Source organism: Siniperca chuatsi, linkage group LG20, assembly GCF_020085105.1.
Source record: "Siniperca chuatsi isolate FFG_IHB_CAS linkage group LG20, ASM2008510v1, whole genome shotgun sequence".
Lineage (NCBI taxonomy): Eukaryota > Metazoa > Chordata > Actinopteri > Centrarchiformes > Sinipercidae > Siniperca > Siniperca chuatsi.
This window is the reverse complement of record NC_058061.1, coordinates 15,504,737-15,529,720: the sequence shown is the minus strand read 5'-3', so window position 1 is coordinate 15,529,720 and position 24,984 is coordinate 15,504,737. Positions and strand designations below refer to the sequence as shown.

The 24,984-nt window shown below is 43.4% G+C and overlaps 1 protein-coding gene across 9 annotated transcripts in view; it reads right to left on the bottom strand.

The window, feature by feature from the left end:
• Positions 1-24,771, bottom strand: part of raraa (retinoic acid receptor, alpha a) — a 138,361-nt gene extending 113,590 nt beyond the window's left edge. For 3 of the 9 annotated variants that reach the window (XM_044179709.1, XM_044179708.1, XM_044179714.1), the window contains exons 1-2: positions 24,487-24,751; positions 7,278-7,347 (exon numbers count right to left, since the gene is read on the bottom strand). The gene's annotated coding sequence lies outside the window, so the exon portion shown is untranslated. Of the gene's footprint in view, positions 1-7,210; positions 7,230-7,277; positions 7,348-23,094; positions 23,274-24,486 lie in introns of those variants that run through there. The other 6 variants (XM_044179712.1, XM_044179713.1, XM_044179707.1 and 3 more) reach the window with 5 other exon arrangements.
• Between the last annotated feature and the right edge of the window lie 213 nt (positions 24,772-24,984).

Genomic DNA, 24,984 nt, shown 5'->3' with positions numbered 1-24,984 from the left:
AATTAGACCATGTCAATGCTGAATACAAACATAAATACACAAACATACACAAACACAGAATTGTGTAGCGATAAAGTATGACATGTGTCAAGCCCTGCCATTATGAAGACAACTGACAATAAAACTCTCACTGCAGTCACAGGAATAACATGCTTCTATATTATTCAATAAGGCAATTCTCTTCTACAAGACTTTCAGTGCAACTGTACTCATTCCTGAGAAGCCTGCAGGCAAGAAACAATACTGGTGTTGAAATGTCTCTTCACTACATTAAATATGTGCAATTGCACACCGCGAGAGGTGAAGCTGAGCCTGAGCAGAAGGATAACTTTATACTTTAATGAATACAGGGAGGCTAGCATGGTGCAACAAAATTTTAGTTACACACACACGGTGTAAAAGGCCACACCCTGAGTATGTCAGCCAGGCTCTGTACATATTGTAGACCACTCCTACATCCTTTTCCCTTTGCTGCACATTTTCCAGCGCAGGAAGGACCCTATATCACTGTCTATAATACATCAGCGACTACTATCGTTAATTTCTTCTCTCTTTACCATTCGCTCTCTCTCTCCTCAGGGGTTCCCAGTGGCTGTCCAGAGCACATGTGTTTTGGTTTACCTAGAGTGGAGCCCTATCTGAGCCTGGTCTGAGAGCAGACTGTGGGCTTTGTCTGTGGCACCATTAATCAACTGTCCTTTAACAAAAACAGAAAACCAGATGAGAGACAAAGGGAAGAGACGTGGGGGGTGGGCCCTTATTTAGGTAGAAAAAAAGGCAGAGAGGGTAAGAAAGAAGGCAGAGAGGAGAGAGAGAGAGAAGGGGGATGCTTGACCCAGATCCAGGCCTTCAATAAATCAAGCAGCAACAATAACAAGTAAAGTTTTCATGTGGCTTGACTGATTAATCAGGCTTTTTTTTTTTACATGGGAGGCGAGCGAGTCTTTTCTTCTTTTTTCGGACTTGTCTCTGTTGTGGGAGACTGCAGAGTGGCTGAGTGAGTCTTTTTATGTTGGGTGTTTATGTCTTTATGCCGCAAGGTTTTAGACATGGAGGCCTGCGTCATTCATGGTTTAATGAGAGTAAGGCCTTAACTTCATGGTGCAACAGGACAATTTCACTGAAGGTTTCCGGTTACATTAATGGGAAACAGGAAGGTAAGGACACACACATTGCTGCACACACACAAATACATATACAGATATATGAAGGCACAGGCATGCAGATGCAGGTTTCTTTTCTAAAATATAAACAAGCACTGTTTTACACATATTCACTATCTACACAGTGAGCCACAGGATGTGAAGCAGCCCTCTGAGACTCTTTGCGAGGTGCAGATCGATGGGCATTGAGTGTGGACAAGGAGGCCTCAGGATCGATAGGGGGCCATTACAGAGATGTGCCTACTGGGACCTGGGAGAGGAGGTGTCGGGGGTGGATACATCTGGGCCCTTGATGCTATCTTCTTTACCTTATTGGTGGGAGGTTTTACTCCACGTGAGTGCTGGGACACACACACACACACACACACACACACACACACACACCAAAAACGTGGACACGTACATGCATTAAGTAGAGCCTTACATACTGAGTTAAATGGAGAACGTCAGATACTGTACATGTGCTTGCTTGCTCACATGCACACACACACACACACCAGCTAATGGTATCCCAGGAGACCTGCCGCCATGCCAGGAGTTCTCATCCTTGTCTCCTTCTCTCAATCTCCCATTTTCAGTGTCCTCATGTACAATCTTCCTGTGGGGGAAGATTCTTTCTGTCTTTCTAACTCACTTTTGGCACCATCTTCTCCTCCATTTCCTCCTCCCCTTTCTTCAACAGTCTCCCTCTCTCTCTGCTTGCCTTCCTCCTGTGCACTGCAGTGTCACTAGAGCTGCCTGTGCTGTGCTCTGTCAGTGGATCCTAAGAGTTTCTCTCTCACAGAGAGAGCACTGACTGTTCTATTCTCTCGCTCTCACATAAACACACACACATAAACACATACACACAGTTAGGGAAATGACATTGTTACCTTGACAAAATGTCTGCCAGTGACATAATCCCCCACCACTTCCAGTTTTACATGTTTTTGAGACATCTATGATTTTGCATAAAGGTTTACTCATGGTCCAGTGCACTTGCACAGCTGAAATGACTTGTGGGAAGGGGCTCAGTTGATGTAGCTGTAATGTAACTTAAGGAAATGAATACAGCTTTAGCCATGATGTCCTGTTTTTTGATTGGCTGGGTTATACAAATGTCACTTTGAAAACAAAACCATTTAAGGATCTGTTTACTCCCAAAATGCTATATCTATGATATCTTAAAAAATCAATTACCAAAAATTCATACTCCAGTATCTAAACATAGAAAATCCAGCCTGTTAAAGTGCTATACTTAGTAACTATACCACTCATACAGGTGCTAATCACATGGAAGTACACACAGTTGAGCCAGTCAAGCAGGCGACTGAAACCAATGAGGCAGACTGTGAGCTAGCTCTTGCATCCATCACCACTCCAGGAAAAAAAAAGTGAAAAGAGATTCACTATTCACCACATTTAATCCTCCTAGTAGGAATTGGCGGAGGACAAGGGTCTCCTCCTACTTGCCATCGCCCTCTTTTCTGCGGCCCATCTCCACCAGCCATTAAAGGGTGGTTGAAAATAGTGCTTTTGGATGATGTTGTGGAGACGAAGGACTATTAAAAGTCAGGCAAATGCCTTTACCAGTGCTTATGAAATTGCACGGAGGTGCCATGTCGGCTCCTGCAAGTGTTGTCCAAAAAACCCTTCTGTGGCTAATCAAAAAGAACGTGCATGTGTGCACACACACACACACACACATATAGATGCACGCCCAGTGTCTGGGCTCAGCTACCAGTCCCCATTGGTTTGGAAGGCTATAGCAGGCTATAACAACTACAGCCTGGCCGGCCTGTTAGTAGTGGGCCCTCTGTTTCAGCAATCTGGGTTCTCTTTGCCTTTGGACAGGGACCAGGTCAGGCTGCACAATACACCACTGTGTTTGGAGAGTGAGAGAGAAAGAGGGAGAGAGAAAGAGAAAACTGCAGGCATGTGAGTCTCTATGTGCACACATATGTATAAATAAGCATGTGTGTGCATGCATGTATGTTTGAGTATGTATTGGCTGTGGGAATACTGCACATGTGTGTGTGAGCATGTGCATGTGTGTGTATTATGATTGTTGGGCCCACCATGCCCTCTCTCTCTCTTCTATAATGGACTGCAAGGCCTCCTTCCCATCTTCCCACCCTCCATCGTTACATCATCATCGCTACAGCTTTTTGCTACCTCAGCACAAATAACCATTTTGGGAGCCCTGGCAGCAGTTTCCCTCCCCCAGGCAGCATTTAAATGGCGTTGTTTGAAACCTCCAAGAGGTCAGTGCACCAGAAGTAACACACATCACTGTCAGTCCGAAACAATACAGTGGAAAGCAAACATGTCGGCGTATGCAACTGCGTGTGCCCCTTTAAGGAGCGCAGGCGGCAACTGTCCCTTTAAGATCTATTTCTCACAGCTTGTGGGTGCTGAGCTGAGCGGGCTAGCCTGAGCCGAGCTGCGTTGCGCTGTGCATGTATGGTAACAGGGGAGAACCGCGCCGCCCAGCCTGCCAGCCCACCACAGGGAATTTGTTTATGTTTCCTTGCTGCCAAGTTCCTGTCAGGAGGCGCCCCAAAGAGGAACTGCAGACTACCCAGTACTGTTAGCTACGCCCTCTCGCCTAGAGTGGCTGGGGTTTTCTGCATACAGTATTGGGTGGTGCTTTGTAGCAACACTTAAATCCAGGGAGGTCTCTTCATCAATTTCAGCACTCACACACACTCCATACTTCAAGCACTCACTCTGTTGTACCACAACCAGCTTTGAGAGCACCGAATTTTGTAAAACAAGTTCTAACAGAAAGCTTAATTTATGACCCCAAACAGATTAACACCAATTTACTCAAAACACAGTTCATAAAACAGCACAAAGGCATTGTTTCATTAAAGCAATGCTTTACGAGTGGCACTTTGTTATGCTGTGGATTATGGGTATTGTTAAAACTGAGCACCAGCAAATAAAACCACAGTAAACTGGATTGGTAAACTCATGGGCATTAAGTCAAGCACTTGTGGGAAAAGAGCTAAATCTAAATTACTCTCCACGCAAACACACACAAACATTTCCTCGAATCATGAATCCATGATCCATAACTGCCAGTGAAACAATAACTGCATTAATTTTGCACATTAATACAATGCCTCAGCCTGGCATATACATGCTATTTCTTGAGTCATCCATCCCTCTGTCATGCAAGGTCAGCAAGTGCGTTAGTCTCTATCTTGAGTGCTGTGGCCACCCGCAAGTTTGTCTCTGTGCAAAAAGGAAAGAACCGCTCACTTGCAGTTGTGTCAAGGACATGAGCCGTTTGTCTTCATACCATGCATGTGTGATGTCCAGCCGGTGTGTATGGCAAGAGATAGTGAGATGTGCGTATGTGTGAGTGAGTGGAGGAAGGAAAGGTCAGACAAGGCCACACAAAGGGGTGTGGGATCCTGGATGGCGAGACAGAGGAAGAGATAGAGAGAAAAAAGGGGAAGAACAAAAGATGGAAGCGTGGATGGAAAGATGTAGGCTGGGGTTGGGGGGACTGGGTGAAAGCAAAAACAGGAAGCCATTTATGTCAGCTTGGATGGCGGGACAGCGCCCACTCCCTCTCACGTGCTGGCACATTTGACTGCTCTTTGACTGTACAGCCAGAAACTCCCCGTTTACACGCGCATGAAAAGTAAACCAATGGCTGAGTGGATGAATGCACAGGGGAAAGGCACTGGATGCATTTGTTTGAATGAGATTCATGTGGCCTTGTCAAACTTCTCTGTAGGTGGAGTGCACACTCACAACAACCAAAAACTTAAATCAGTTGAGCATCAGGACGTGCAGCACACTTCTGCTATTCATCTGATGGTGAGGAAGTAAGATGCCACACAATATATTGCTATTCAAATGCCTTACAATTAATGTGCTCAGCAGCACAAAATACCAACTGAGCTTGAAGCAGTTTACTCAACCGTAACTCTCCAAATTTGGGGGTTTGTGTAAATCTGACAAATCAAATTGGTTAAGCAGAAGGTGGAAGTGTTGGAAAGCCCCCATGTGCAACACAATCCTACCAAACACTACACACTAATTTATCACGATGAAAGAACAAAGAATGCCTAAGAGCCATTCGAGTTTTAAAGAAACTGGCACAGTCATACAAGGAAGACACTTTTAATCTAACATAGGGAAAACCAAAAAAGAGTACAAAAGCTTCTGTAGCATGGTGGCAAGACAAAAAAGACCAAGTCTGGCTAAACAACAAAGGTGTCGAGTGATTTTTCAACTCTGTCCAGCTTTGAGGGAGAATAAGAAGTGCCATTACACAGGAACAACTGTGCATAAACAAAACATTTCAACTTTCCTGAGGTTTCCATGTGTGGAATGGAGTTCACAGAAAAAAAAACACAGGAGTCCCATTCTAGACAGAGGGAGAGGCAGCGGGCTCGGCAGCCATCACCGACCTACCGCACACAGAGTGTGAATCATTAAAGGCATGTGTTCCACATCAACGGCCGGGGCCGCTTCCCAACCTGTGTATGAGACTGGATTTAAATGGTGATGGGAATGCAGGGTTAAATACCGCTTTAAGTGGAGATGAAAACCCCAAACCTGCTAACTCAGAGACAGAGAGTGAGAAAGAGAGGGAGAGAAACTGGAAAATGACTGCATACAAGTACTGCATGTACCTCCTGCCAGTTCACAAAATAAAACAGCAATGAATAAATGAAGCAGCTAATGGAATAATTACATGATTTCCAAAATTGTGACATTTCATCATGAACAGATGAAGTGAATAAGGTTTTATGCCCTCTAAAAAACTAAAAGAGGAGCCAAACTGCATCGAAAACTGACCTACTTTAATTCCTACATGTTTTTCTGGCTGCCTTTGCCAGTTTATAACCTCACAAAAGCTGAGACAACACAGTGGGATAACTTTCCAAAAAAGACGAAAGACAAAAGAAGAGAGAGGAACTCAGCGTTGTATGCATATAAGACCAAAGTGCCAGCCTTAGTCTCGTCCATCGGGCCAGCCATATGCCAAACTGGTTGCTAACGGGAAAGTGTCTGCCAGACCACTTGTCATCCCCAGTTACGACACATGGACGTCCTCTGTGGGTGTGAATATCTGTTTGTGCACAAAAACACACACCCTCTCTGGTGTGGGCATCCAATGACGGAGGCGATTTAAAAAGGAGTCTGCATTCTTCTGGGTATTGGCTGGCATCTTGGTACACATACCACTGTATTTGCTTTTGCTTGGAGGCTGGTATGGGGGAAGGTGTTCGTCTGGGGGACGAAGAGATTACCTTTCCCCAGGGCCAGGAAGGCTAGGAAGGGACAGAAAGGATGGGACAGGATAGAACAGGACAAGACATGACAGGAAAAGAAAAGAAAACACAAGTTTGAACAAGCAGGCCAAATAGGACAGGACAAACTAAGACACATTCTTGAGGACTGTGTTTGGCTGAGAGGAATTGACCAACCTTTTCAGCTCCTTGCTGTCAGTCATTATTGTGCCAACATTCTGGCAAAACAGCATGAAATGAAATAAAGGGAAATGACAGAATATAATAAATAGTACATTACTATTCTTTCTGCTGCCACAATGTTTTGCAGCTGATACAAGGAAGATGAATCAGACCCAATAAATCAGTCTATATTCACAGAGTGATGGTCCAAGTTTTTCATGCCAGTTCCTAATAATGAATGGCTGTTTTTGTTTGGTCTTTGTCGCTTGAACATGACAGAGCAAATCTCCTTTCTGCCATCTCCAACTCTGATGCAACAGACCCAGGATTAGACTTGATCCTACCACTGGCGGCATGCAGGCCACAAGACAGAGCACCTCCTTGAAACAGTACAGAGAGTGTGTCTGTGTATATGTGTATGAAAATGATTCCACAGGTTTGAAAATACTGCAGCTGTACATAAACAGTGACCTTTACAATGGCAGTGAAAAGCAGAAGATATGACATGGGGAAAACACAGACAAAAGAATCATGTGCTATACATTCAATACAACCACAAAACCAATATGGCAGTCACATGACGAGGAACAATGCTATTGTATAGAGAGCAAGATGGTGTCTGGTACCCACAGAAAAGTGTGGAGTGTGGAGAAGTCCAATTACCAAGAGTTGACAGGAGCGACAAATTCGGGCTTACCCCAAAAACGTCAATCTCCCTGTCCTTGGCCAAGGAAATCTCCCCTTGAATCGATTGCAGCTCCTAAGCTCTGAGGAGAGAGAAAGAGAGAGAAAGATATTTGAAACCAACAGCTTTGTGGTCCTTATCCACGTGCTGCAGACTCAGTGACTCCCTAGCCTCTCTGGCACAGAACTGCTTCACTACATGAAAACTCTTACACTCTTTTTCCTTCCTTCACTCTCATACGCCCTGTAATCTTCCCGCCCTTTTCCAATAGATTGGACTTTCTCACTCGCTACATTTGTGCCCCAGACATCATGTGAAAAGTGGAGTAAAACAGTGCTTTTGTGGTTTGTGAATTACCTGGGGCCTAGGCAGGCGCAGTAGTGCTTATGGCCACAACTCAATTACAGCAATGTGAATCAGGTGCCAGCCTAGAAATCCCCTCAGCCTGATGCACAAATAGGGACACAGAGGCGCCTTCATTGCCAAGATGGAGACAAATATAAAGTGGCGTGTCATCTCTTTGTAGAAAGACAGCTAGGCCTATGCTGTACAGATGAATGGCTGCCGCACACATGGATCTAGCTACACTGGTTTGGAGCGAGTGTGTGAACAATGCCATTTTGTTTATGCATGTTGCTAAAATATCAGAAGTGTTAACCAATATGTCTGGTTGCAGATCTAAATTGAAAGAGTCATATGGCATTTAGGATCTCTGATAAACGCCACCTTTGTGTGACAGAAAGCATGGAAAATGTTTTGCGGGATTGTTTTTAATCAAAAACAACTGGATGAAAATTACAGGATGGTGGTTTGCAAATGTTAAAAGGCACTTTGTTGGATTTCATGGATTCAACAGAAATGCCAAACTGCACAATCATGGTCAATAATATTTGAATAGAAAATTGGTTTGTGTCAAAAGCAGTGAGCTTATCCTGTCTTTCTCTTTGAGGAGAAAACAGAGCATCTCTTTTTAGCATATCCTGGCTACATGGATCCCTCCAGCTCCTGTGGACGAGGCCAGGGTTTTCCAAAAGCATGTTCAAGAGAAACCATTGACATTTAAAACAGTGGTCTGTTTGGGTTTATTTCACTTCACTATGCACTTGCTGTCACAGTGAGGAAGAACGTTTCTATACTTAACAAAGAAAGCAGCAAGTTATATCAGGACAGAGCTTTCCTGACAGCCATGGTAATGGTTGCTCTTTAGAATGGTCACGATACCACTAGTAAAAAAAATCCCCTCCCTCCAGGCCAAAGTGTCCTTAGTGCCATTTTACAAGTAGCAAATGAATTTCACACTGATTTGTTATCACAAGCTCCTAAGGACAGTCAAACAGTGAAGATATAAAAATATCATTTTTACAAAAATAATGCATTTATCTTTACTACAAAGATTGGTTTCATTTGCACATCACACAACGGTTTACTGTGCAAACCTCAATTCAATGTTAATGAGGAATCACATTTCCATATTCACACGTTGCCAGATGAATGCAACATGCATTGGTTATAAGCTCACCTTCCTGCTACATGTGCATATTTAGCCTATTTGACAAAGATGGAGAGGGAAGACCAGGCTTAAGGAGGTGCAAAGCCAACATCACTGCCAAGTGGTGCCTTTGCTGATCTTAAAATTATCGGAATTCTAGACCTATGCATTACAAACATATCATGTAATATGTGTACTGTCTAATACCACAACACCCATTCACAACAGGGTGTGGACATTTATATCATTAATACAAAATACAGTGCCACATATTAGCCCAAAAACAAATATTACCTATTGTATTAGGTGGGTTGTCCTTCCCATTTATAAGCAGGGTAGAGGACAAAATATACAGCAATACACCTTAAAATATAACATACTCTATAATTAAATACAACACCACAACCTACAGCCTTGAATTAACATCTCTTCACAGTCAATAGACAACAGTGAGTAGAAATTGAACATTATAAGACGTGTGTTGCCGGGCTCCTGTTTACACTGGCATGGCTGATAATTATAGTGTCCCCAAAATGTATCAGTGTGGGTTTGCCACTTTTTAGTTAGAAAACTAACTGGGGGGTTGTGACTCTCAAAGAAATGATCCACCGCTTTACAGCCACTTCTTTCACAATGTAAGCCTATGGAAAAAAGTATTTTTGGGCCAGTGTGCATCACGTGATGGACCTGGAAGTTGTAATTACACAGTTTGGCCACTATGTCAAATTGGCTTCAAAGCACAGTGCACTTCCTGAGGGCTTGCCTGTGCCCAGGCCCTGAATGACTCCTCATTTCATTTCCTGTTTTGTTACACGCCCTCACTTCGTGTTTGAGGATCGGAGTGGTGTCTGAATGTTGTGTTTTTACTGGTCCACTAGACCAAGAACAGTCTAATTTAAATCAAAGGGCAGGTAGGATGAAATGAGGACAGAGTTTATGCATATGTACGGAAGTGTGTGTGTGGGCATGCATGTGCGAGCCTGGAGCCTATACACTGATGAGAGTGGACAGGAGTAGCCTGGGGTAATCACGTCATTATCCTTGCTGATGGGTGAAGCAACTAACTGCAGACACTCACCTTTCACATACACACAAGGAGAAGAAGGGGCTCTCACTGCTGGAACCTTGCCAGACAAGTCCATCTGCTTTTAAAATGGAACCCAATTTGCCGTACCTAGAAGGCCTGGATTGCTCAGGGACCCACAGTCTCACCAAGCGGAGAGGCTGAAATGATAATATGGCAGGGTCACCCAATCCTCAATGTACGGCCTAGCACTGACACCTGGGACTGGGATTTGGGTTGCTCAAGTGCTGATGGTTAAAAAGGTTTGATGGGAGGCGGTCCAACTCTCAAGTGAAATTATTAATCGGCCTTGGGACATTCACTTACTGGTTGTGACAGCAGCATCCCTCCACTGCCGCTCAGTACAAATGTGTAAAAAAACGGGTACGACCAGTAGTCTCCAAGTGCGAGGTTACTTGGGAATGGCAGCCCTGCGGCGAGAGTCATGAGCTCACATTAAAACAGACACAATGTGTTGTTTTAACTCGCTTGACTCTATAAAATTCCATCGGCCACATGCGCACACACACACATTTATACAATATAAACCCCTCTCCTTGAGGCTCTGACTCTCAGTGGTGGAAACCCCCTTCAGTCACACATAGATCACATAACCTCTCTTGACATCGGAGGACAGCACTCCCAATGGAAAGATGCAGATTCACACACGCTGAGTGCCGGCCAAGGCTCCAGACTGCCATTGTCCTTCAGAGTCATCCAAACAAAACAATGAAGAGGGTCACGCAAGGCCCCCTGTGGATTGCTAAATAACGGGAGAGAGTGAGAGTCAGAGAGGAAGAGGCAGAGAGAGATTCAGAGAGAAACAGTGAGAGAGAGAGATTGAGAGAGACTAATCCACTGACAATGACAGTGTTGTGTGGAACACCAAGTGTAAAATATGATCATCTGGGGGCAGGTGAATTCCACTAATATTCAATCATGCAAGAATAGTCTGACACTGCTTGAATGGAAAATATGTCAGCTCCATGATGTACAGAGCAAAACACCCATGTAAAGAATGTAAATTATCTCACATCTAGGTATAAGGAATTATAGTTACTATAACACATGGTGAAAACATTCAACTTTGAGTTTTATAACAATATCTTGTGCTCTGTAGTAGAATAACAGCAACTTACATCTCATACAGTGCAGAAGGCAGTAGTTCTTTTTATGCGTACAATCATCTAGGTGAGTGCTGCTTTTGTCAAAGCCACGCAGAAGAGGCAGAACAAGGGGGTGAAATCAAAACAATATCAAAGGCTTAGATTGTTAATCATTCATTAGTGTTGAGTGACCCTTAATCATAAAACCATCTTTGTTGTCATTATTCATCTGGCATAAAATGCTAGCCTGTTAATTCAGACTCAGGATGTTGACAATAGGTGGTCTACAAAGGGCTTGGAAGGCGCAGTCTCCCTCCCAATTGGTCTTTCATATGCTAATGAGGGAACTGTTTTGGGTTTACTGGCCTGGTTGGAAATGATTTAGGGCGACACCGGTGCTCTGAGCCTTTATGTTTAGGCTGGCCGCGGGGGCTCATATATCACCCTGATCATTAATCAATTAGTGTCTCCTAGCCACCTGTCGGACACATCGGCACACAAAACATTCCTGCCCTTGGGCAGTTGCTAGACGATGATCATCAGTAGCACCGCTATTACCTTCCAACCCTTCGACATCCCGCTCTCCTCCCCTTTATGGTAATACCCTGATGGATTACATAATCAAACCCAAACACTGCCCGCAACGAAAAGAGCTCCTCTCCAAGAGAAGCAAATCTGAGTGGAAACCGCCATGGTGTTTTTTTTTATGGGTCTCCCCCTCCCAACTCAATTGAACAGCGAGTTTTTTTAACATGCATTTGCCCTTCGCTGTCACAAACAGAAAAGACGGGGCAGAGAGGAATTGATGCCGACCTTGAAGGAGAATCAATAAGGTGACGGCTATTCAAAAGTGCTGAATGCACACCAACGCTGTGTCTTCCATTGTTTTAAATGCAACTGCCTCTAATAGGGTATTGATGGTTGTTTCGTATTGATGACGTGTCACAGTAGCCAAATACATGTGAGATGGAAAGCTATAAACTATTGGGGTCTTAGTGACATTAGAGTAAGTCCAGAAAAGTGATTTTGTTTAGACTAGATGAACTTACTGCTGACTTGCAGTAAGTCAACGAGAAACTAGACCGCTAAAACAAACATGCAGTGGTTTTCTGACTGTAAATTCATCACGCATACAGCTTCAATCACAAATGCCCAGGATCTAAGTTTCTGTAAACTTCCACTTTCCACAGAGAGAGGGAGAGAGGTGAAAAAAGTTGTGTTAAATTTTTCACTGTCTGGGTTGTTTCAAAACTTCATCAGGCTTTGTGATCTCATGAAGCCACTTGAGACACTATGCGGTGAGAGCGATGGCGATTGAAAAATGACTCAAAGATTTCCGTTTGACAACTGCACTCTGCCCAACCGCCACAAACACCGTTATTTTCTGGAGATGTGTATGTAAATTTTTACTCTCATGCAAAGGCCCTCGCTGCTACTAGACAATCTCTTTTTCACAGCCTTGCTTCCCTGACAATACCCAACTCCCACCACCCTCCCATCCAACCCCCAAAAACCCTTCACATTTTTCACACTTTTTTGTTATTTGGAACTAATTCTTAAAAGCAGCTGAAGAGATAAGTGGCACTAAAATTAGAGCCTAATCCGCCAACCCTCAATATGGGGACATGGAGAAAGTAGATTTGTCAAGCCTTGATTTAGCAGTATTCTTTCATTATAAAAGTAGCACTCTTCACGCAGCTTAGCAATACGAAATGGCTCAATCAGTCTCATGTGGAACATTTAAGTGGGAAAGGGGGAGAGGATGGAGTAAGGCCCTATCTGTGAACCCAGAAAACTTGGCATCATGCTGGTGCCATTATTGTGTTGCCAGCATTGTTTTTCCTACCTGTGCTGCACTCTTCAACTCTCAGGATTCCCCCTTGAAAATGACATTCACCATCCACTTCTGTTTGCTCCAAACAGAAGAGCTGTTTCACTAGGGGATTGTTGAAAATCTGGGCCACTGTGTTGGGTGTGTAAAGTGCATAACACTGGGCTGGGCACCGGAGACTAGGAGTTTTGTTGTGGTTTTTTTCTTTTCGTCTTTTAAATCCAACCAGCTCAGGCAAGGAGCCAGCTACCGACATTATCAGGTGGATTTTCAAAAGAACAAAAGCTCCTCTGCGATTCTTTACACTGCCAGTGGAAAAAAAGCTGAACAAAAACCCCATTAGGCATAGATACTCAGTCTGTGTGTGTGTGTGTATACACATTTATAGCCCCCTGTCCTTGGTATTTCAACCAAATTCATTTCTTTCCAGAAGATTATTTTCCTGATAATCTCACACTTTCTTCTATTTACTTATCTCTTCAGTAAGGTCCTAAAAACTGGCTGTGATATTTTAAGTGTAAAGGTCAAAAATCTGAGAACATGGAGAGGAAAGCATATCTGTTCTGGCTCACTGTATCTAATCACATTCCCAACATAAATGTATTTCAGAGGCTACAAGGCCAAATAAAAGATATTTTTGGAAAGATAAATCTGGAAGGAGAAAAAAATTTCACACTTGACTGCAAACAAGGAAAGTGCATAGTTGTGTTGCTTGGTATCTGTTGGTGGACAAGCAGAGTTGAGGAGAAAAACTATTGCCTGAGTAAGATAAAGGTTATCCACAGGGAACAGAGGCAGCGAGAAGACAGCGGGAAGGAGGAGGGTGATGGGCGCCAGGGCAAAGGCTTGACCTCTCAGGGTCAATAGGTGATTAGTAACATTTATCATACCTACGCAAGCTGCTGAATGAGAAGCCAGGCAGCTTCTCTCTGTAGAATTCAGCCACATTTCGATGTCAAAGTCCAAATGAAGGCTGGGCCCACTACTGGCAACCAGATACCCTGTGTTTATGACAGAGACAAATACTGGAATCCCTAAGTGGAAAAACATGCCATGCTGGCACACAGCAGCAGCAGTGAAACGTTACATCATTTTGACGATTTAATGAGCACAGCCTGGATCAGATCAGAAGTTTAAATACCTGCCAATGCCAATATAAAAGCTTGTATTTCATGCTTCATGAGAGAGGCTAAGAAATAAGTTTCATTCGATAGGAAAACAATGGTTGGAGGACGAAGGGGCTGTGGTTGTGGTTGAGAGGGAGGCTAACAGCGCTGTCTAATTCCCGATGAAAGCCATGCAAGGTATCTGAACACAGGGAATCCATGGAGCCATAGCTCAGCCGCACTGACATTCACATGGAGGAAATGACAAAGAAGCAATTGAGTGCAGGGACCAGATTTGGCACAGACTTCTCAGAAAACACGGCAGCTCTGCATTGTTTTGGTGCTCTGGACAAGTGGACTAGAGTTCGAGTGGGTATCCTGGGCCAGAGGCCAACTGAGAATGAAAACACGCTGTTGTGAGGACAATTAGGACACACTCACTCAACAGATATCCATCAAAGTGGAGATGACAGTTAATTTCTCAAATAAAACAAACATAGCCTTCTTGTTAGCCATTTCATAACTTGTGCATGGGCAGATACTCCACAATGACTCTACTAGAAGTGAAATGCACAAACAAAAACACAAATTAGAGATGGCATCCCATTTTCATATCCCACACCTCCAACGCACTTAGAAGATTAACAGCTTTCAGTTGCAAACACAAGCTTCCAAGACTCTTGTGTACTTTCTCCAAATCACTCAAAGCGCTCAAGCGTTTGGACAGTCCAAATGCTATATATGAGCAATATATAAATATTTATTCGATTAGTCAATTAATCTAACGACTAATTTATCAATTATTCTGAAGATTATTTTTTCTTTTACTTGATTACTTTAACAATTAATTTAATTTTTATTAATTTAAAACTTGTCTCATTAATATGAAAAGTATGTACTGCAGGGCATTATTCTGCAACAAAACATATATTTGTCTATTGAAAATATTATAATATTTAAAAGAAAAAATGTATATATTACCCTATTTCTAGCAGGTTATATCTTATGTTACCACTTTAATTCTACTAAATTCACCACCTTATTTTAGTGTTTACTCATAAACAACTTTAATCTGCTCACGTTGCTTTTTCCTTCAGTTCTCTTTTCCCCACACACACATGCACACACCTACACCTCTGGTCTCTGCACACACACACCGGCCTGCCCGCCTGCCTCTTTCTGTTTCTCTCTCCCCGAATGTGTCTGCACTGTTTCTGCGTCAGCGTCGATTTTTTCACCCACGGTTCCGTTTTCACAACAGCAGGTGAGCCATGTGTGGAGGAGTACCAACGTGGCACCGAATGACATCGGCACCAACAGGTGCACTTTACAAAACAATGGCATAAGTAGGTCTACATAAACACGAGACTGTGTGTATCTCTGCAGAGCATGTGCCACTGTACGTAGACAGCACGGAAGGGGTAGAGCAAGGGGAGATTGTGGGTGAGGTTTTAATGTTGCAGCTTGTTCTCTGGGGGAATCCATGCTTTGACCGGGTGCAGCCATACTTCATTGCGTCGCGCCGACGCACGATATGCAAATCAACATATGTCCATAATCGATGAATCGTCCCAGCCCTAGTGTTCACTGCTGAACCACACCAGTCAACTAGGCATTGGGAGCGATAGAGGGACAGTGTGGTTTCAGAGAAGAGACAGAAGTAGCAATCAAACATAACTTTTTCACAGTCAACATTTTAAATTGTCACAGCAGGAAAAGCCTTAGTGTTACTAATAACATTAACGATGGCTCAGTTCAATTTAAGTCTCCCAGTAAGCCATACCAGTGAGCCATCATGCACCATACCAGGCCCTGAAACTGGCAAAACTAAATGGGATGCAGCCATTTTTAATGTTATTAATTACACATGTGCTATCAAAATGTCTGCAGTGAAAAAGGTCTATATCTGCCTGACAGATATGCACTGATAGACTGGCTCTTCTCACACCTCTACTCTACATTCACAGTGGCCCAGCTGGTGTTCAACAGACACCAGGGGCAATATCTAATTTTCTGTAGCCTCTTTATTGATCTCAAGTACCAATGATTACTTACGCTTTATAAATGCGTTGCTAAGGTCTGAAGGTCTGAAGTGTCAATGTAAATACAACATGCTTGTTAAGGCTATACAGGCCTTCCACAGAAAAAGCCCTCTTCAATATCTCTGTTTATGAGGTTGAACAATGCAATCTTTGAATCAAGTCCATGGCCCTCTTATTGTCCTTGATTGTGGCAGAAATCCCTCTGTTGACTCTACATAATGTGGATCTATTTTTGTATTAACAACCACATCTGGTTGTGCTTGGGTTGCCCCACTCTGTTTGGTTTTACATAAAATTCACAAAGAAACTAATACCAATAAATAAACTCATGTCATTAGTATTAATGTGCATAGGTTTAAGAAGAAAATCAAAAATACACAAATAAGGTTCACAGTTATCTGTGTAGTTGTGTTGATGTAGAAGTTTTCCAACAGGATGTCCAGATGTAGCCTCATCCATTTTGTCTTTAATTTTTTGTTGCAATAAAAAAACATAGCTTGTGGTTGTAGCAAGCTAAAACTAGGTGTGACCCAGGTTGATCGGCAGGATGGGGATTGAGGCCATCAAGGTATTTTTTAATGGATTATATAAAAGGTCAATCTCTTTCCGATCCTTTGTTTATCATAATCCATTGCCCTCCTTTAAACACTGGAACATGTTCCTTAACACACAGCATTGCATTGCAAGTGAGTGAACTGCAAGGCAGCGTGAACAAATAAACGGTAGCCAGGAGTTCCAATTAATGTTTTCCAGACAGCCAGCATTAGCAAGCAAAGCCACTTTGAGTTGTTTTGCCTCTATTTCAGTGCCAGTTTGCAGGTGGAATTTGAACTTCAGTATATTGTTCATGCTGTGGATGAGGAGAAAATGTCTAGATCCTGTCCAAACCTTCCTGCCACATAAGATAAATGCTTTTTTCTCCATGGATACCATAAAAAACAATACAGGCCACAAGCTCTCATCGAAAACTATCAAAGGAAAGCAGTGATGCACGCTGTGTTATCTTAATGCAAAGTGATTCAGCATATCTTATGTAGGAAAATATAAAACAATATATATATTCAGATACTCTATATTAAATGACATCTGCACAGACATCCTGAATAGCAACTGTGGACAAAAAATAGCCAAATTGTGAATTGGCAATGGGCACCAAGTTGAGTAGGCAGTGACTAAGAAAACTAGGAATGGCTGATGTGTACAAATGAGAGGTTCTGCAGAAATCACCCTGGAACACGGAGCAGAGCGGTGCCGAGAAGCCTCCTGGAACACAGTCAACACATATCACACACGCAGGGCCTGGAAACAACACGCTTGGGGCTTCCACCTTCATTTAGATGAAAATGGACCTCCTCGAGAGGAAATAAAGCCATTTTTAACTCCCCCTCTCGCTACGAGACGGCCTCCCGTAATGTGCCCAGTCAATGGACTGTGGGTTTATTCAACTGCAGGCAGCCCCACAGCACAGCCATAAATAATGTAGGGCAGCTCACATGAAACCCTAATCACCATTGTGCTGTCACCCAACAGAGAAGATTGCTTGTTTAATTTACTGCACCGCATCTGTCTCAGTTCTGCCCAATTTAGTTTCACAATTTCAATGGGCAAGTACTCCAGGTATTTATCAATATGCTTTTCACCCAATGCCATGAATCAATAAGAATGCAATATTCATGTATCTAAGTCTGTGTGAGTGTGAGCGTGTGTTTGTGTGTGCACATGTGTTTTGGGTCATGGTGTGTATGTGTGCCATGAAGAACAAACAAGAAAGCTGCAGCTTGTGAAACAACAAAGGCTGGCAGAGAAGAAGCCATCAACACTCAATAACCAGAGCTCATTATTGGCCATCTACAACGTACTTCATTACATTACTATTCCATTAGCTTGCAGACATTTGCATATTCCAGTCACCTCTTAACAGAGGCCGTTGATCATAAATGGCAGCCATATGCTGCCTGGTGCGCCATATTACAGAATTATTACTGCAACACAAAAAGCCAAGAAAAATGGAAATTATGTTGACACGAAATGAAGTACAAAACCAATCAAAGGATCCGCAGTTATTGATAGTGTCTCACAGTCTCACTGACTGAATGAGTATCATTTACTAACACGAGTTGTGGTTTCTTGCAGACAAACAACTGTGGGCTGAGGCCTAGTTTACATGTACTGTACATGCAGTTTATTTATGTGAAAACTACCAACACAAAAGAAATGTATTTAGCTTTTATAGGACATGGAAGATTAATTAGTGCTATATAAACTTACACAAAGGTAAATGTAATTAGCCCCTAATCATCTTTTGCTGCACTGTTTCTGGGTGTAATTTTGGCTTGATGTACACTCCTGCAACTGCAAACACAGGAATCCTGTCACCTAACAGGCTCTGTACTGCAACATTTCAGCATGACAGTGATTTGGTGCGATGGCTCTTCTGCACTGTGATGACAGCCCATGGAGACAGAATAAGTAGCAGCGGCTCACTAGCTACATAGACTTGGCGGGCACAAGCGAAGGCAGCAGAGCAGTGTGATAACGATGCTATGAGCTGAGCCACTTACGACCAGCTAGCTGTTCGAGCTAGCAGCAGCAAGAGGGGTATCATCTTTGTGCAGGACCATTATCTCTTCACCGGGGTGTTCACTTCACACTGATAAATGTGGCCTAGCAACTCGAGCTAATGTGCAAGCAGCTGCAACCACAGCAGCTGGGTAATACACTGTCAACTGCCACATACGCCCACACAGGAGGCACAATAGAGAGGATTTGTTCCACTGAAATCAGTGTGAAGATGCTTTGGTTTGTGTAGTGCTTTGAAACTGTACATGGCTGCTGCACAGGACACTCATGTGTACTGGGAATGACACAGGAGCTGTCGAGTGTCTCCGTTAGGAAGATGAGATGAACTATGATGAAGAGCAGTCCAGCTGATAAGTAGCCACTACAGTGTTAATAGATTCTTGTTGTAACCTGGAGTAGATTTGTTTGATAATTGTTTATTCTTTTAAGTCATGTTCACTAGCAAAAACACCATCCACTCTCAGGCTGCAGCTTCTCCAATGTGAATATTTTCATGTTTTCTCTGTTTTTTATCATTTTAAACCGGATATCTTTGGATTTTGGACTACTGGTCAGAACAAAATAAGACATCTGATGACGTCACCTTGGACTCTGGGAAGCTGGGATGGGCATTTTCACAATTTTAAAGGCATTTTATAAACTAAACAACTAATAGACTAATTGGAAAAATAATCAGTGAAGAAAATATGATTGTTAGATGCAGCAATAATCTGGAGCCATCCAGTGTGACGAGTCTAACCTTTTTTGTCTACTTGTATATTCTCTATCTGCCACCTGAGCAATATTTTTCTAATATTCTATTGTCCAATTTTTTAATTACCTAAAAACAAAGATTAAGACTAAAATTATACCATTGTCAACAAAGTAAATATGAAAATGGAAGGTTTTGTTCCTGTGGACAACCAACCAAAAATCACTACAATTTCATAACTGACTGCAGACGCACACTTGGCACAGAGCAGTACTGGTGTTACCACGCTTAAGGACAGATTGGCTGGTCAGACATCTGTGTAAGTGATATCGGCTATCTGGCTAGCTGTCTGACTCATGGCAGCAGAGGGTTAACTTGGCAGCTCAGCTGTACAGTGCAGCTCTAAAAGGAATATTAACAGCATGTCCCTCAGAGAGAGAGCAACAGGAAAAAGGAGGACAAAGAGAAAAGGAGAGATGGAGAAAAGGCAAGCAGCAAAGGGGTGGGTGTGCGAATCCAATTTCCAGTGACAGTGCGCTCAGGATCACTGTTTCAGTGAAAGAACATATCATCTGTCAAAGTTAATGGCAGTGTCCTGGGGAAAATGAAGGAAAATAGAATGGAGAGACCATTCATTAAGAAGGTGGGGGATGGGGGTGTGTCGAAGCCACCGGTCTGCTCCACTGTCTCCCCGGGAAAATAAATATGTACACAAGCCATTATTTGTGCATTTACGAGGTGGCAGCGCAGCCACGATCAAGGTTCTCATGCTACAGAGATAATATTAGCCCAGATGCCTGAAGAGGAATCTGTGGGCAGCACAGCTATCACTGAGAATGACGAGGTCGGCCTGGCTGCCCGGTAGGACGGCTGGCAGACTACCTAACAGGCCCGGTCAGTCTGTCTCTCACTCAGAGCTGTGGATGTACTCAGTGGAAGCAATTGATACCATTGTTTTATGGAGAGGAGGGTGGAGGGGGATTAAGAACCAACAATAGGGCTCTTTCACTGGAAATGTCAGCCATCACGCCGGGGGACTGTCCGACTGGGCAGAGACACATTCGTAAAAAGCCAAGGTACAAAATGAGTGTGGAAAATAGTATGAAACCCTGTGACGAGGGCAATGAAACAGTGTGACATGGGCCAGAACATTCCCATGCCAAATGGCGGAAATGCAATCTCAAACATGGGACAACAGGTTATGGGAAACTTTACAACACAGATCATGTGAGAACGTGTCAAACAGAAACACATGGCTTTCAATTTGTTATTGTTTTGTGTGTATCTTCAAGATCTGTTTGTCTAAAAAAAAAAAAAAAAAAAAAGCAGTACAACAACTCTGCAGATAAATATGTCAATGATTTCAAGGTCTACCAAAACAAAATGTGACTTGAAACACATTCCAAATCAATAACCAGGATAATAGGTTATATGGGTCTTTAGCTCAGCCTCATTAGGAAAAAAGGAGACAAACGTGGCCTGATTCTTCAGGCAAATTAACATAGTGAGGAACTTAAAATATCACAACCGATGATCCATTCTGGGACATTTTATCATGAGATTATACAACAGAGAGATACAAAGTTTTCTCTCTGAGTGCTTTGATAACCCCACTGGCCTTGGACCTCTTTGAAAATCTCACTCTGAAGGTTTGAGGTGAATATAAAGAGCAAGTTGGAGTGAGGTACCCTGCAGCTTTAAGGCTGGGATGAAACCAAGTTATTCTACCACTCTGACCTAATTGCTCTCTCGCTCTCCCGACAAGAACACTGGGAGCTGTGCACTCTGACACGTAAAGATTATTTAATACCATCAAAGCCATAAAAAGAGGAATAAAAGGAGGCGGTGTGAAAGAGGGGGGTAGTTAACCCTTGCGAGGCTGGTAGGGCCGGGCGATCCAGTGAGCTATGTGGAAAGCAGTGGAAAGAGGATCAGTATGCAAAAGCAGGCCTGTCTAACTGCCGCCGGCCGACGTGAGTGGAGCTCCCACATCCCAACATCACAGCAGCTCCAGAACTCCCCCTCCAAAAAATCCCACTCGGCTTCGGCTACACTCTCCTGGTATCGGCTCCCACCCTTCTTCTCTCCTGCTTTTCCCACACTCGCCCCAGTCCCTAAGGCAATGACTACGTCATTGGGCACCACAGCCAAACCACTGTAATATCCCAATTTATTTCTACTTCTTCTGACAGAGGCCTGTTTCATTTAGGTCAAGGCTGGTTTTATTAGTGTAAAGCTACACTGCTTGGTTCCACTGGCCTCCATTTGTAGAAGTAACTGTTTCTCAATCAGGCCAAAGATGTTATTTGCTGACAAACTGAATTATTCTTAATGGCAACGCCAGTAAATTGGTAAACCAACACATGTACACATAAAACTAATTTTAAAAACCCTGCCCATTGTTTTTTCTATTTACAGTGAGTGAAACTGTGTGATTTTTCGCTTTAAGGACTTCCTAATCCAGAAACAGAACTAGCAGTGAAAATCTGAGAGTGTGTGGGTGGGACTGGGTAGAGGTGTTTACCGTTAGGCAAGTGCTGGGTGACATCTCCAGGGTGCCCTGCCATTGTGGGGAGCATGTCTCATCTGTCAGTGCCTGATGAGTTTGTGCTGCACAGCCACAGCCTCGTGAGTCAGCCTGGCTTGTCAACAACTGGGGAGCAGGTTGCTTTGGCGAGGCTGTGTGCTTAGACCACTACAGACCAAATCAAACCAAACCACCTGACACACTGAGGGCTTTTTCAGAGACAGCCACAGTCCAATGCCACATTTAGCCAAGAGTATAGCTCTAAAATATTTCCATTTTCACCTCCTGCTACTGGTGGTTTATGTGTTATTTGTGAAGGATGCTATCTTGTGACTGAGATCTAAGTGATTTGCATGATTCAACGATATGGTGACCTACTGAGCTGTATGGATGACACCATCTATAATACCTGGTGTACAAGGATGGAAAGACACACTGCAACCACTCTCTAACTTGCCATGCAATATGACAACAGGTCACTCAAACTTTCTAAATTCAACATACAAAGTTGACGCTAGTTTATGCCATTTATACCATATAATTTGGCCAATAATCTGCACAAAAATGTCTCTAAATGTGACCGATCCAACCTTTAATAACTCAGCACCTTTTATCTGGTAGTCAAAGTCATTTGTTCCACAGGTTGATGAGCAAAAGAAACTGTCATTAAATGTGACAAACAAAACTGACAGAGCTAGGAGCTACTGACTCACTACTACTGTGTTTTCAAAGACCAAAAAATTTCCTTTCCAGTGTCATTCATACTTGACTTTACAATCTGCAGAGGAAGGAGAGGGACATGGTGAGGGGGTGGGGGATGTAAGGGGACAAAATGAGTGTGCCACTGCCTCAACGATGATGACACATTGAGTGCCATGTGAAACCGAGGCGTGCAAGGCCTTTAACTGGCATTGTTCACACAAGGAGAGAACCAACTTCCCGTTGACACTTGTCAGAGGGTTGACAGCATTGCAAAAAGCTCTCGCCTTGTGCTATGTAACAGAACACCACTGCATTTTTACAAACAAGTACAAAACTGGGCAGTTAAACATTAAAAAAAAAAACATGTGACTAAAGCTGCTATCAACAATAATTTGAGGGTATAATTTCACCAAACCTTTCTCACTATGTTAGATTTCAAGAGTTAGGCCCTAATATATGAGATTTACTTATAAATGCCAACATCATACCTTTCAGATAACCTCATTCCCACCATTGAGACAGGAACTATATTTTTAGAATTAAATGATGGGCATGACATGGGATCAGGTATCACAAGACGGCTAGACAGCAGATTAAAACGGTTATAACAAACGTTTAAAGATTATTATCAAAATTATTATCATATGTGACAGTTTAGTGGGCAGGTAAACAATCTTGCGTTTAGCATTTACCTGTGAATCACACCAAGAGATGAGGCGACAGGGTGGGAAAGCCCTCAGAAACACCAAATGTCCCATTGAGTGACTCAACCTCTAATGCATCTTGCTCTGAATGTCACAGGTTGTCACAGGAAAGGGCATCTTCTTCTCCCAGCCCCACCCCACAGAAATATCAGCCTGCGCTGCCATGTCTGCAGCCAATATCAGAGAAGTTGAGTGAGGTGTGGTAAATCTGAAGTATCATAAAATATCATTCAACAAATCATGCTGTGCCAAATGCATAAAGTGCACAGATTAATTAAAAGGAAACAACGACAAAGTACTTGTTGCAGCCTTAAATGTTGGGTAATAAGCACTGTAATCTGTGGTTTTACGTGACAACATTTTACAAGATAACACTAGGATTTCTGATGCTGCAGGGTATGTAACTCAAATGTTATAACACAGATCCTGACATTTAATTTGCTGAGATCCAAATTGCCACATTATCTTGACAGGGGTTAATCAGGGGTGTTAATAAATTAGGGGCGATATCTGTCAGTTTGCAGTGGTACTTCAGGGCTTCATTTTTTGCGACAGAAAAAAGCATGTGTGTTTAGGGTCATCAAGTTTCAAGCTCAGTATTAGAGCACATCAAAAGAATGCAGGCTGTGGTTGCCCCTCTGAGAGCTATGTCTGTTCATCCATTTACAGCACACCGAGAGGAGGAAGTGGGCTCCTGATATGATCGGTATTAACAGCAGTCGAGCAAAGTTCACCTCAAGCCTAAAGTCGCCCACAACGAAGCAGTAGTGACCAAAATTTGCAAATGCACGATGTCACAAAATACATATTTCTCCACATTCCGTTGCCCTGACGTTGCAAAAACAAACAAGCTCCTGCCGGAGTGGGTACAGACGCTCAGACACACAGCACTGCATGATTTTAACTCCACATATCGGCACTTTCTGAAATGCCAAGCTACATGGTTGGCTGGTTGGCTCTGCTAATTGACTAAAGGACACTGTCAGCGCTGAAATATGTCCCCAATGTCTTTACAGGCTACATTGAGGAGCAGAGGAGCGTTAGCTTTGCATGCTAGCTGCCCTAACAGACCAGTCGTACCCACTGAATATAATGTCGCTCCGACAAACACAATAATAGTTTCTGTTCCACAATGCGGAGGCTTTGGTAGCCATGAATTACCAACTTGACAGGAGTTTCGGACTCCAGTTATTCAGTCCAGTTATTTCTGACAATGAACGACGTTAAAGCACGCTCGTGCTCATCAACCGTGGCCATGCACGGCGCATTCAAAATCCTCCAGGTGAAACAGTTTAATACGGTACCCGGTTAACCTCCTACAGAGGCCGGCGCATGCTGTCAAATGTTGACAGGCTGTCAATGACAAGTGGATGGTAATACCTGGGACCTGTTGACTCCTCCTCCCGGTCCCGTCGGGCTGCTAGTGGAAGTTCAACCGCGCAGCTGTATTTCTCCGCGTTGGTGCTCTTTTCAAAGTTTTCTGCCGACTCTCAAATCTGCAAACGGTGTCTCTCGCGAGTGCCGAGTGATATTAGCCCCCACCCCCACCCCCTCGGCAAACCGCAGGCAAGAGATGGCGAGCCGCTTTCAGAGAGCAGGCAAGTTTGGCACGGCTTTCGCACAGGCAACCATTGCAGTCACGTTCTCTGGCTGTGAAATCCACCACCAGCTCTGACCCCGCCTCCTTCCTTTTCTGGGGGCCAGTCCTCAAAAGTGGATGTCCTGCTCTCTCCAGATGTGCTCAGTGCTCTGCTGAAATGATGCGAGGCAGCAAGAAAAGTCCAGCATTCGTCTAGTTGCTAAGTGTGTTTCATCCTTTCACCTTTTCTTATAGCGCCTTTATGCTGCACTAAAATCAGAGGTGGAAGAAGCACTCTA